The sequence below is a fragment of the Phyllobates terribilis genome, unplaced genomic scaffold, assembly GCF_046119375.1.
Source record: "Phyllobates terribilis strain yellow unplaced genomic scaffold, ASM4611937v1 Scaffold_10__3_contigs__length_209671492, whole genome shotgun sequence".
Classification (NCBI taxonomy): Eukaryota; Metazoa; Chordata; class Amphibia; order Anura; family Dendrobatidae; genus Phyllobates; species Phyllobates terribilis.
In genome coordinates this window covers 96,270,188-96,283,887 of record NW_027362770.1, presented here as the reverse complement: position 1 = coordinate 96,283,887, position 13,700 = coordinate 96,270,188, and the positions used below count along the sequence as shown (strand labels likewise).

At 42.2% G+C, this 13,700-nt stretch overlaps 1 long non-coding RNA gene across 1 annotated transcript in view; it reads right to left on the bottom strand.

Moving 5' to 3' along the window:
• The window catches only part of LOC141164430 (uncharacterized), an 82,556-nt gene extending 81,943 nt beyond the window's left edge, over positions 1 to 613 (bottom strand). Inside the window, exon 1 of the long non-coding RNA XR_012250903.1 lies at positions 359 to 613. This is a non-coding gene — a long non-coding RNA (uncharacterized lncRNA). The remainder of the gene's footprint in view (positions 1 to 358) is intronic.
• Between the last annotated feature and the right edge of the window lie 13,087 nt (positions 614 to 13,700).

Genomic DNA, 13,700 nt, shown 5'->3' with positions numbered 1-13,700 from the left:
ATAAACATCAGCCACTGGCTGGCTTTCCCTTGAGTACCATCATGCCAGGCATAGGGTTTTTTCAGCAGACCTCTGCCCATCATGGCAACCCATCGGCCCCCTCACTCACATCATGGGCACATAGAAGAGCGTGCCTCCTGCAGACATGCTGTAAATGCCAGTTAATATGTGACAGCAATATTTGATAGGTTAACAGCTGCGAATGGAGCTCTGCTCTACCCCCAACTGTTAGGGACAGATGATTAATACATCCATCATCTGCCGGCAAAGAATACAGGCTCCTCTTGCTATTCTGTTCTGATCCACATAAGGTAAATGGAGGTGTAATGACTGAGAAGATGCTCTGAGATCTCCCTACCTCAGTTTCCAAGATGAGATGACGGGACCAGCGCACCCTCGGCGTCCGCAGTCTCAATTGTAAAATCACAGCGTTGGTACAATTCAACACTTGGTTTATTTAAACCCGGAAACAGAAGTAATACTTGTCGGTACGATACTGTAACTTCCTCTGAAGCCGCTGACATCGGTTGCTGTTGGTCAGAAATTGGTAACTTCACAAGCCCAGCACAAATGGCCTTTGTCTCACTGCAATGCTGGCTAATAATGGCTGCCTAGAGCAAATAACCCATGAACTGCAGCGTGAAGCCATACCCAGTTTGAACCAACTTAATTGGAACGAACAAGAGCAAGTGCTAACAAATACTGGCCAGCAGATGGCGGCGTAGCAAGATAATACATTTAGTAGGTAACAAACAAATGCAGAACTTCTTTTCTACTCTATGCAGACCGAACAGCTGAATAGTAATTATATCTGAGGGAACAGAATAAGAGTCTGCAACAAAGGCAGGGAGCCGGCGTATGACGTACCCTGTATATCATGTCACTAAGGGGTTAAATGCCATGTAATTAGCTGTGAGGACGGCTAGCGGGGACAGAAATGACAACTGCTTAAAGGGGTGAGTATTGGTCATTTTATTATCGCATTCACTGCCTTTAACAAATATACATACACACTTCTCAACATTGAAATTACAACACAAAGAAGGCGAAGTCCTAGAAATCACTGGATGGATAGACATGTTAACGATATGCAAAATATATATATAATGGAAACAAAGCTTTCAAAACATTTTTATTTATTCAGTATCAAGTATGAGCCTCACATGCAGAAACACAAGCACTTCCACACCCTGCTGGCTATGAAAGAGGTTATTAATGGTTGTCTGGACAATGTTCTGCCATGCTAAATGCACTAGGGAACAAAAATAATCAAGATTGTCTGGTGGAAGCGCCATTTGCAATTGCCGATCAATGATATTCTAGATGTGCTTCATGGGGCACAAGTCCAGAGACGCTGCAGACCCTGCTAGCACGTTTAGGCCACGCAGGCTGTTCACAGTAACACATGCAAAATGCGGCCTGGCAATGTCATGCTGAAATACGTCTCCTGGGACGCTTTTGAGAAATGGCAGTACCACTGGTGGCATGATAAATCCATGTAATGTGGAGCTGTTAATGTACTTGGAATGAAGATTATAGGGCTCTGTCTACAGTACATTATGCCTCCCCCACACAATCCCAAGAGTGGGGTCGCTGTGACATTCCTTGCAATAAATTCCCCAAAAACTCTAAACTGATTATAAAGATATTCTGAGTACTGAGGAAATCAATTCTTCAAAAAAAAAACCAAACCTGTCCTTTTGTCCCTTTAACCCCTTCACCCTCGGGCCAGTTTGTTTTTGCGCTTTCATATTTTGCTCCCCCTTCTTCCCAGAGCCATAACTTTTATTTTTCCATCAATATGGAAATTGGTGGAATTTGGAACACCATTGGTTTTACCATATCGTGTACTGGAAATCTGGAAACAAAATTCCAAGTGCGGTGAAATTGCACCATGTTCACTAAATGCTAAAACTGACCGCCATTATGATTCCCCAGGTCATTACAAGTTTGTAGACACCAAACATGTATAGGTTTGTTTGTTTTTTTATTTAAGTGGTGAAAAGAAATCAAAAGTTTTTGTTTTAATTAAAAAAAAAAAAAAAAAAGTCACCATTTTCCGAGACCTGGAGCGTCTCCATTTTTTGGGATCTGGGGCCGGGTGAGGGCTTATTTTTTTGATTGTCGAGCTGATTTTTTTATTGATACCATTTTGGGGTAGATACAATATTTTGATCACCTATTATTGCATTTTATTGCAATGTAGCAGCAACCAAAAAACTGTAATTCTGGCATTTGTTTTATTTTGAATGAGGGTGAAAAGGATGGGTGATTTGAACTTTGTATATTATATAAAAATCAAATCACCCATCCTTTTCACCTCCATTCAAAATAAAACAAAAACTCAATGCCAGAATTACTGTGTGTGTGTGTTACACACTGCTCAAAAAAATAAAGAGAACACTTAAACAGAATATATCTCCAAGTAAATCAAACTTCTGTGAAATCAAACTGTCCACTTAGGAAGCAACACTGATTGACAATCAATTTCACATGCTGTTGTGCAAATGGAATAGACAATAGATGGAAATTATTGGCAATTATCAAGACACCCTCAATAAAGGAGTGGTTCTGCAGGTGGGGACCACAGACAACATCTCAGTACCAATGCTTTCTGGCTGATGTTTTGGACACTTTTGAATGTTGGTTGTGTTTTCACACTCGTGGTAGCATGAGACGGACTCTACAACCCACAGAAGTTGCTCAGGTAGTGCAGCTCATCCAGGATGGCACATCAATGCGAGCTGTGGCAAGAAGGTTTGCTGTGTCTGTCAGCATAGTGTCCAGAGGCTGGAGGCGCTACCAGGAGACAGGCCTGTACACCAGGAGACATGGAGGGGGCCGAAGGAGGGCATCAACCCAGCAGCAGGACCGCTACCTCCACCTTTGTGCAAGGAGGAACAGGAGGAGCCCTGCCAGAGCCCTGCAAAATGACCTCCAGCAGGCCACAAATGTGCATGTGTCTGCACAAACGGTTAGAAACCGACTCCATGAGGGTGGTATGAGGGCCCGACGTCCACAGATGGGGGTTGTGCTCACAGCCCAACACCGCACAGGACTCTTGGCATTTGCCACAGAACACCAGGATTGGCAAAGTTGCCACTGGCGCCCTGTGCTCTTCACAGATGAAAGCAGGTTCACACTGAGCACATGTGACAGAGTCTGGAGACGCCGTGGAAAGCGATCTGCCTGCAACATCCTTCTGCATGACTGGTTTGGCAGTCTGTCAGTAATGGTGTGGGGTGGCATTTCTTTGGAGGGCCGCAAAGCCCTCCATGTGCTCGCCAGAGGTGGCCTGACTGCCATTAGGTACCGAGATGAGATCCTCAGACCCCTTGTGAGACCATATGCTGGTGCGGTTGGCCCTGGGTTCCTCCTAATGCAGGACAATGCCAGACCTCATGTGGCTGGAGTGTGTCAGCAGTTCCTGCAAGATGAAGGCATTGAAGCTATGGACTGGCCCGCCCGTTCCCCAGCCCTGAATCCGATTGCGCACATCTGGGACATCATGTCTCGCTCCATCCACCAACGTCACGTTACACCACAGACTGTCCAGGAGTTGGTGGATGCTTTAGTCCAGGTCTGGGAGGAGATCCCACAGGAGACCATCCGCAACCTCATCAGGAGCATGCCCAGGCGTTGTAGGGAGGTCATACAGGCACGTGGAGGCCACACAATACTGAGCCTCATTTTGACTTGTTTTAAGGACATTACATCAAAGTTGGATCAGCCTGTAGTGTGTTTTTCCACTTTAATTTTGGGGGTGACTCCAAATCCAGGCCTCCATTGGTTAATAAATTTGATTTCCATTGATGATTTTTGTGTGATTTTGTTGTCAGCACATTCAACTTTGCACAGAACAAAGTATTCAATGAGAATATTTCATTCATTCAGATCTAGGATGTGTTATTTGAGTGTTCCCTTTATTTTTTTGAGCAGTGTATACACACACACACACACCCACACCCGTAATTCTGGCATTGATTTTTTTGTTTTATTTTGAATGGGGGTGAAAAGGATGGGTGATTTGAACTTTTCTATATAATATACAATCAAATCACCCATCCTTTTCACCTCCATTCAAAATAAAACAAAAAAATCAATGCCAGAATTACGGGGTGTATATACAGTACAGACCAAAAGTTTGGACACACCTTCTCATTTAAAGATTTTTCTGTATTTTCATGACTTTGAAAATTGTACATTCACACTGAAGGCATCAAAACTATGAAGTAACACATGTGGAATTATATACTGAACAAAAAAGTGTGAAACAACTGAAAATATGTCTTATATTCTAGGTTCTTCAAAGTAGCCACCTTTTGCTTTGATGACTGCTTTGCACACTCTTGGCATTCTCTTGATGAGCTTCAAGAGGTAGTCACCGGAAATGGTTTTCACTTCATAGGTGTGCCCTGTCAAGTTTAATAAGTGGGATTTCTTGCCTTATAAATGGGGTTGGGACCATCAGTTGTGTTGTGCAGAAGTCAGGTGGATACACAGCTGATAGTCCTACTGAATAAACTGTTAGGATTTGTATTATGGCAAGAAAAAAGCAGCCAAGTAAAGAAAAACGAGTGGCCATCATTACTTTAAGAAATGAAGGTCAGTCAGTCCGAAAAATTGGGAAAACTTTGAAAGTGTCCCCAAGTGCAGTTGCAAAAACCATCAAGCGCTACAAAGAAACTGGCTGACATGAGGACCGCCAGAGGAAAGGAAGATCAAGAGTCACCTCTGCTTCTGAGGATAAGTTTATCCGAGTCACCAGCCTCCGAAATCACAGGTCAACAGCAGCTCAGATTAGAGACCAGGTCAATGCCACACAGAGTTCTAGCAGCAGACACATCTCTACAACAACTGTTAAGAGGAGACTTTGTGCAGCAGGCCTTCATGGTAAAATAGCTGCTAGGAAACCACTGCTAAGGACAGGCAACAAGCAGAAGAGACTTTTTTGGGCTAAAGAACACAAGGAATGGACATTAGACCAGTGGAAATCTGTGCTTTGGTCTGATGAATCCAAATTTGAGATCTTTGGTTCCAACCACCGTGTCTTTGTGCGACGCAGAAAAGGTGAACGGATGGACTCTACATGCCTGGTTCCCACCGTGAAGCATGGAGGAGAAGGTGTGATGGTGTGGGGCTGCTTTGCTGGTGACGCTGTTGGGGATTTATTCAAAATTGAAGGCATACTGAACCAGCATGGCTACCACAGCATCTTGCAGCGGCATGCTATTCCATCCGGTTTGCGTTTAGTTGGACCATCATTTATTTTTCAATAGGACAATGACCTCAAACACACCTCCAGGCTGTGTAAGGGCTATTTGACCAAGAAGGAGAGTGATGGGGTGCTACGCCACCTGGCCTCCACAGTCACCAGACCTGAACCCAATCGAGATGGTTTGGGGTGAGCTGGACTGCAGAGCGAAGGCAAAAGGGCCAACAAGTGCTAAGTATCTCTGGGAACTCCTTCAAGATTGTTGGAAGACCATTTCCGGTGACTACCTCTTGAAGCTCATCAAGAGTGTGCAAAGCAGTCATCAAAGCAAAAGGTGGCTACTTTGAAGAACCTAGAATATAAGACATATTTTCAGTTGTTTCACACTTTTTTGTTCAGTATATAATTCCACATGTGTTACTTCATAGTTTTGATGCCTTCAGTGTGAATGTACAATTTCCATAGTCATGAAAATAGAGAAAAATCTTTAAATGAGAAGGTGTGTCCAAACTTTTGGTCTGTACTGTGTGTGTGTGTGTGTGTGTGTGTGTGTGTGTGTGTATATGTATGTATATATATATAATATTTATTAGTATATATATTTTTCTTTTCCATCCACATCTAGGGAGGTTAGCCACAGTGCCATTGGCTTTAACACTAGAACTACCAGAGGGGTCATTTTGACCCTTTTGCTATTTATTTATATAAAATTTTAACAAATGAGTTCTGAGTTTTTGTGACTTTTATTTATTCATGGTAGTGTATATTTTAGGACACAAAAATGAATTGTAATTTTTTTAGGGGCCCGGATTTTACAATTCATACCTATAAGTACTGAAGGGGTCAATTTGACCCCATACTTAAAAGTAGTAGTAGGCAAGTCACCTAATATTACAGAGTACAGAAAATCACAGTGCTTCTCCCTAGTTGTAGAGTGTAATTGTGTCTTTGCATATCAGGGATGATTCAGCATTTTGTTTTGTCTAAACTTGTCTGAACATGTTTGATCCAAGTCTCTTCTAGCGATTTCTGTCTGCGCTTCAGTAGCAAACATTACAGTTGAAGCTACAACTCTGCATGTTTGTACAGTGTCGTTTTATTACTTCTGCGATCTTACAAGTCCCTTTTTGCGACGTATATTTGAAGCATGAGTAAGCAGAGGGCTCTGACAAGTGATGAAATTTTGAAATGTCTTCAGAATTTATCTGAAAATGAGTCAGAAGAAGAAAATCAGGAACAAATGGACTGAGTCTGATGAAGAATATTTTCCTCATGATATTTCCGAAGAATCAGATTCAAGCAGTAACAGTGATATAATTGACGATACCGAAGATTCTGGAGAGGATGATGGACGTCCTACTACGTCAAAAAGATGTACGGCCACACCACAATTGCGGAGAGGTAGAGGAAAAGGGACCCAAGCACAATATTTTGGATATGGAGGGAGAAAGAAAGGTACAGTGGACATTCCACCTGCTGTGGGTCATAAAGAGACTTGTCGCGATGGAACTGTGTGGGAAGTTGTCCCAATTGCTTCTGCATCTACTGGCCGACTGTCCCAACAAAACATTCTACGAGAAACAGCTGGACCCACCCCTTATGCTAAACGGGAGATCATCAATGGGAATGTATCAAGTGCATGGAGGTTGCTAATTGATGAACCTATACTTCGCCACATAAAAAAGTGCAGAAATGGAGGCTCGTCAGAAACTTGAACATGATAAATGGACAGTTTCTCTAATCGAGCTTGATGCATTTACTGCAATATTATATGCGAGGGGCGCATATAATGCAAATGGTCTTTCTGTAAAAACCTTGTGGTCGAGTACTTGGGGTCCTCGCTTCTTTCAAGACACTATGCCGAGAAGTAGGTTAGAAGAATTGATGCGATTTGTACGATTTGACATCAAATCCACGCGATCTGATACAGTGAAGAATGACAAGTTTGCTTTATTTTCTGAAGTGTGGAATCGCTTCATTGGAAATTGTATACTGTGTTACAAACCTGGACAAAACCTGACTGTTGATGAACAGCTTTTTCCAACTAAATCAAGATGTCCTTTCACCCAATATATAGCCAATAAGCCGGACAAATTTGGAATAAAATTCTGGCTGGTATCTGACGTAGAATCCAAATACCTCTGCAACTGGTTTCCGTATTTGGGAAAAGATGAACAACGGCAGGCTGATCCGTCTCTTGGACAACACATTGTTCTCAAACTAATGAATCCATTTTTGAACAAGGGAAGAAATGTTACTACAGATTTTTTCACTTCATTGAAACTTGCCAATACACTGAAAGCCAAGAGAACAAGCATTGTGGGAACGATGAACCGTGCAAGAAAAGAGATTCCATCTTTGGCAAAAAACCTACGAACAAATACATATGAGACTACTCTGATGAAGAATGGTGACATCACTCTTATAGTTTACCAAGGTAAACCAAATAAGAATGTCATTTTGCTCAGTAGTCTTCACCCAGATGTAGCAGTTGGAAACAACAAGAAAAAAAACCCGGAGACTGTAAAATTTTACAATAAAACAAAGGTTGGAGTGGACACAGTAGACCAGATGGCTCGAAAGTACACCTCAAAATCTGGAAGCCGCCGATGGCCTGTTCAGGTGTTTTGTAATGTACTTGATTTAGCAGCTATAACAATACTCTATAAAACAGCAACTGGGAGTCAAATTAGCAGACGGGAGTTCATTCTTCAGCTGGCATTAGACCTTCGCAAGAATTATTTGGAATCAAGAAGTGGCCCATCATCCGCAATGTCTGAACCACAAACAAAAGGACAAGAAATCTGCAAGCGTAGAAAATGTGGAGTTGGAAGATGCAACGAAAACAAAACAATTAAAACTTGCGCAAGCTGTAACAAACCAGTTTGTGGAAAATGCACTGGGAAAGTGGAAGAAAGTACTGTTTGTGTTAACTGTTGGACACCGCATGCTATGACCATATAAAGAATATACCACAGAAACGCCCGCATAATCATATCAATCAATCATGGAATACTAATATGCAGACATAAGGATATAGTAATATGAGTACAGGGGGCATCGCAAGGGAACATGAAAAAATGAAAGAAAAAAAGAAAGGCGACAACAAAGCCCCAAATAAGCATAGAAAAAAATATATAATTTTATTAAATACACAAGTCAAAAAGGTAATACATGAAAGAGCTTAAAGGCACAGGGTGCCACATATGTAATAAAAAACCAAGGACACCAAACGCCCCCCCCCCGCACACAATAACCCAATATAGACAACAATTAGAGGTGTATGTAAATAACACCACAAAGACATATATTGGTAATAGCACCGATAAGGGACAATTCCCAAATACCTGAAAGTATGCAGGAGAGGGGCAAGTAGAGCATATGAGAAGTAAAAGGCAAAATATCAAAAAATTAATAGCCAATAGTTACCCAAATTGCAAATACCGATGGTGCATCAAATGGGGGAAAGAAAGGGAAGGGGGGCCTAGTGGTGTCACCCCTACGCGCGTTTCGGCAGGCCTTCGTAAGAGCGCCGCCCAGCATCCTGGCAACGACAACCGCGGGGGTCTCCTGCAGACCCCGGATTGTCATGCCAACTCATCGGTGACCCGTGGTCATGGGCGGGACTAATAACGTCCTTCCGCCACAGCCATGTTAAATGCCGCTGTCAGAGATGAACAGTGGCATTTAACATGCTAACAGCCACGGGTGGATAGTGATTCCACCCGCAGCTGTTAGGGGCACATGACAGCTGATCACATCAACTGTCATGTCCCTAGAAAGGTGCAGCTTCATCGCCGGATCCCGCGCCAAAGGGAAAGACTACATGTGCTGTGGATGTACGGCACATGTCGTTAAGGGGTTAAAGGAACCTGTCACCTGAGGAAAAAAACAAAACTGTATTAACATGCAGATATGGGGTTAATCGGCAAGTTAACAGAGTTGTGAACCTGCCCAGCGCCGGCACTTAAATCCGCACTGCTGGGAGGAAATTGTGAGAGCAGGATTTATACCTTATCTATCCTGACTTCATTTTGATTTTTGTAGGTGTATCTTCTGCTTACCAGAATGGAGTTTGAGCCAGTATGTGTGTGTGTGTGTTTGAGATGAGGAGTCTTTGGAATGTCTTTGTCTAAAGACTTACAGAAAACATAGGAAAGAGAAAGGAAACTAGAAAGTGAGAGATTACTAAAATGCAAAAGCTGGGTGTAGACAAAATTACCTTTAGCCAATGTATGTATGCGAATGTCAGCACATATGTAGAGATAAGCTGAGCCAATTATATTGTTACCATGTATGACTATTAAGCTATAAAATCCTGACCAATGATCTAATAAACTCAGATCTGCCCTGATGCTCAATGTATCAGTCGTAGTTCTTCCATGGACGCATTTGATTTTTACAATTGAATTTGGAACAGGCACAACGTCTCAGATTTCTCACATTGTCGCGACGACAAAACAAATTTTATTCCCACCAGCAGCGTTCCGGTTTCAGTCATGGGGTGGTACCGGCGCAGGTTCAGTCACCGCTGTGTGACTGACAGCTCATCATTAGGGCCGGCTGTCAGTCAGTGCTGGGGGTACGGTTACATCCGCTGCTCTCTATTCCCCCCCTGGCCGTGGCACTGCTTCATTCCCTGCTCTGTGTATAAAGTTCATTTAAACCCCAGCAACGTGAGACTACGTGGCGGTGCCAGGCAGGTTCGCAACGCTGTTAACCCCCTTCAACCCCCAGCCTGTTTTCACCTTCCTGATCGCGCCTATTTTTTCGATTCTAACCCATGTCACTTTGAGGTTATAATGCTGGAACGCTTCAGTATATTCCAGTGATTGAGATAGCCTTTTTGTGACATATTGTACTTCATGTTAGTGGTAACTTTTGGTTGATATCATTTGCAATTGTGAAAATATTGAAAACTTGACATTTTCAAACTTTGAATTTTTATGCCCTTAAAACTAGTTATCCCAAAAAATAGCTGACAAACATTTACCACACGTCTACTTCACATCAGCATTTTTTAGGCAGTTGAAAGGGTTAAAAGTTTATCAGCAAATTCCTCATTTTCCCAACAAAATGTACAAAACCAATACTTTAAGGACCACATCACATTTGAAGTGACTTTGAGGGGCCCATGTGACAGAAAATACACATGACAATTTTAAAAACCACACCCCTCAAAATCACATTTAAAAAGATTATTAACCCTTTTGGGTCTTATCCAGAATGGAAGCAATATGGAAGGAAAAAAATAAAATTGTACTTTTTCCCACAAATATTGCTTTAGCCTCAAATGTTGTATTGTCAAAAAGGGTAACAGGAGAAAAATGGACAGTAGAATTTGTTGTGCAGTTTCTCCTTAGTACGTCGATACCTAATATGTGGTGCAAAACTACTGTTTGGGCACACGGCAGAGCTCGGAAGGGAAGGAGGACAGTTTTTTTGGAGTTCAAAATTGGCTGGAATAAATAGACGCCATGATAAGTTTGCAGAGCCTCTGATGTGCCTAAACAGTGGAAGCCCCCTACAAGCGACCCCATTTTGTAAACTACACCCCTCAAGGAATTTATCTAGAGGTGTGGTGAGCACATGGAACCCGCAGTCGCTTCACAGAATTTTAGAACGTTGAACTGTGAAAATAAAAAAAAAATACATTTTTACCACAAATAAAATGTTTATTTAGCCCCAAATTTTCATTTCCACAAGGGTAACAGGAGAAATCGCACAACAGATTTTGGGGTCCATTTTCCCCTGAGTACGCAGATACCCCGTTTGTGGTTGAAAACAATTGTTTGAGCCAGGGCTGTGGAGTCTGTAAGCCAAACCTCCGACTCCTCAATTTCCATGACACCGACTCCCTCATACACGGCTCCTGTTTAAGTGATAAATTACTGTAGCACAGATTCATCTCAGCTAAATGTCTACACCCTTAGATCAGGAATAGGACAGACATTTATAGGACATTTCATAACTTTCCCAAATTCTTATGAAAACATCTTCCCCACAAACTGCATTGATCTACTGTACCCAATTTATTATATATTTTAGGAGTCTGAGCCGGTCCATTTTATACCGACTCCACATCCCTGGTTTGAGCACATGAAAATGGACCACAAAGTATGTTATGTAATTTCTCCTGAGTACGCCAATTCCTCAATATGTGGTCAGAAACTACTTTTGAGGCACAGTGAAAAGATCAGAAGGGAAGGAGCATCTTATTGTGGTTCAGATTTTGCTGGAAGGGTTTGAGGGTGCAATGTCACATTGGCAGAGTTCCTGCGGTGTCAGAACAGCAGAACCCCCACCCCCCCATAAGTGACCCCATTTTACAAACTATATCAATAAATTAATCGAAGGGTGCAGTCATCATATTGATAACAGGTGTATCACAGAAATTTAAACCATTGGGCAGTGGAACAAAAAATTACATTTACCAAACTTAGTTTTAGCCCCAGATTTTACATTTGCACACTGGGAAATGGGTAAAAATGGCATCAAAATTTGTCCCACAATTTCTGCTGAATGTAGAAATACCCCCGTATGTGGCTGTACAGTACTGCTTAGCCACATGACGAGACTCTGTAGGGACGGAGCGCTATTTGACTCTTGGAGAACAAATTATCGTAGAATAGTTTGCAGACTCCATATACCGAGCTCCTAAGTGCGAGAAGAGCAGAATCCTCCCTCAAGTGACTATTTTGGAAATTATACCCCTCTGGGAATTTATCTCCTGGTGTAGTGACTATATAGACTCCACAGGTTTTTTTTTTTTCAGAAGCAAGCAGTAGTGCCTGTACATTGTATTTAGCTAATGCTTCTAGAGACGCTCACCCCGTAAAATAGACTGGCTCTCATTGCTACAGAGATGCTAAATGTGGTTTAGACAGACTGGGGCTCGGGGGGGAAGGGGATTTGGGAGTGCATAATTCGCTGGATTTCTTCTGGGGGCAAGGAGCCATTGCACTTTGCCGGAGTCTTTGTGGTACCACTAACGTGGAAGCCTCCTATATTTCCATTGACAGATGATGGACCTAAGTGGGGACTTGATTTTTTTTTGCAGATTGAGTTTATGCTTTTACGAGGAACATTTTATATCACCTTTTATCCTGTGCTCTACACTGAGCACTTACATTGGGGTTTCCATCTAAACTTCCGAGTGACATGATTCAGATGAAATCCCTGAGTGATCCATTCACTATGAGGCAGCACTTACTCTGGCCTGTTAAGCGGTGTCTATTCAGAGATGCACAAAATTGGCTGACCGCGCTTTTATGCACGCCTAAAAAGACACACCGCTGAATCACAGGCCAGACGGCGTCCACAGTGTCTCCATTTGCCTCATTATAGGGAATCTTCCGTCAGGGTTCTGTCTGAATCACATTTCAGAGATTTACATGGAAACTCCGGTGTAAGCGCTCAGCGTAGCGTGCAGGATAAATGTGAGCAGAACCTTACTGCGATCTTTGGGAGGCAGAATGAACAAATAAATAGCAGGTGAAGAATTGGTTTTTATTTTTTATGCTGTTCCTCATGCGGTATAAGTGATTGAACTACTTTAATCTTCGGGTGGGTTTATCGGGATTTATCATTTTTTGTTTGGACTGCTTTCAAACATGTAAAAGCTTTTTATTTTGAGAGCTATGTTTCCGTATTTCTGCCTATAATCACATGAGAGCTTGTTCTTTGCAGGACAAGTTGACTTTTATTGGTACCATTTTCAGGCACAACATTTGATTGTTTTGCTTTTTGGGAGGCAGAATGAACAAAATCAAGCAACTCAGGAAATTTTTTTTTTTATGCAGTTCACCTTCTTCGGGTCAGTTCGCTTACAGCAATACCAAATTTATATAAATTTATGCTTTCCTGCTTTGTTTTGAGAGCTATAACTTTATTGTTCCACTGACTGAGCAGTATGGCGGCTTGTTTTTTGTGGCACAGGAGGATGTTTTCGGATATACCATTTTAATTTCCATTAGACTTTTTGATAGAGTTTTATTCCACTTTTTGTGCGGCGGTATGGTATTTTTTTACGGTGTTCACTGAAGGGGTTTACTAGTGAGTTTTACAGGTTGGGTCGGTCAGGACATGGCGATATGACCAAATGTGTATTTTTTTTTTTTTTTACGTGTGTGTGTGTGTGTGTGTGTGTGTGTGTGTGTGTGTGTGTTGGTATAATTTTCTCTTAATTTTTTTTTTTTTTTTTTTACTTAGTCCCTCTATGGGACTTTAACTTTTATTGCTCTGATCACAGGTATAATGCATTGCAATGCTTTATACCTGTCAGTGCTGCACTGACAGAAGCCTCTTAGACCAAGCTCAGAGCATGGTCTAACAGGTTTATCATAGACTGGTGAGCCGAATGTAGTCATTATGACCTCGGGTAACGATGGGGCCCTTGCAATGACGTCGCTGGGGTGCCAATCGGATGGGAGTGGGAGTCCCCTCCCTCTCCCTGCTTCTAAATGCTGTGATCCATTATAGATTG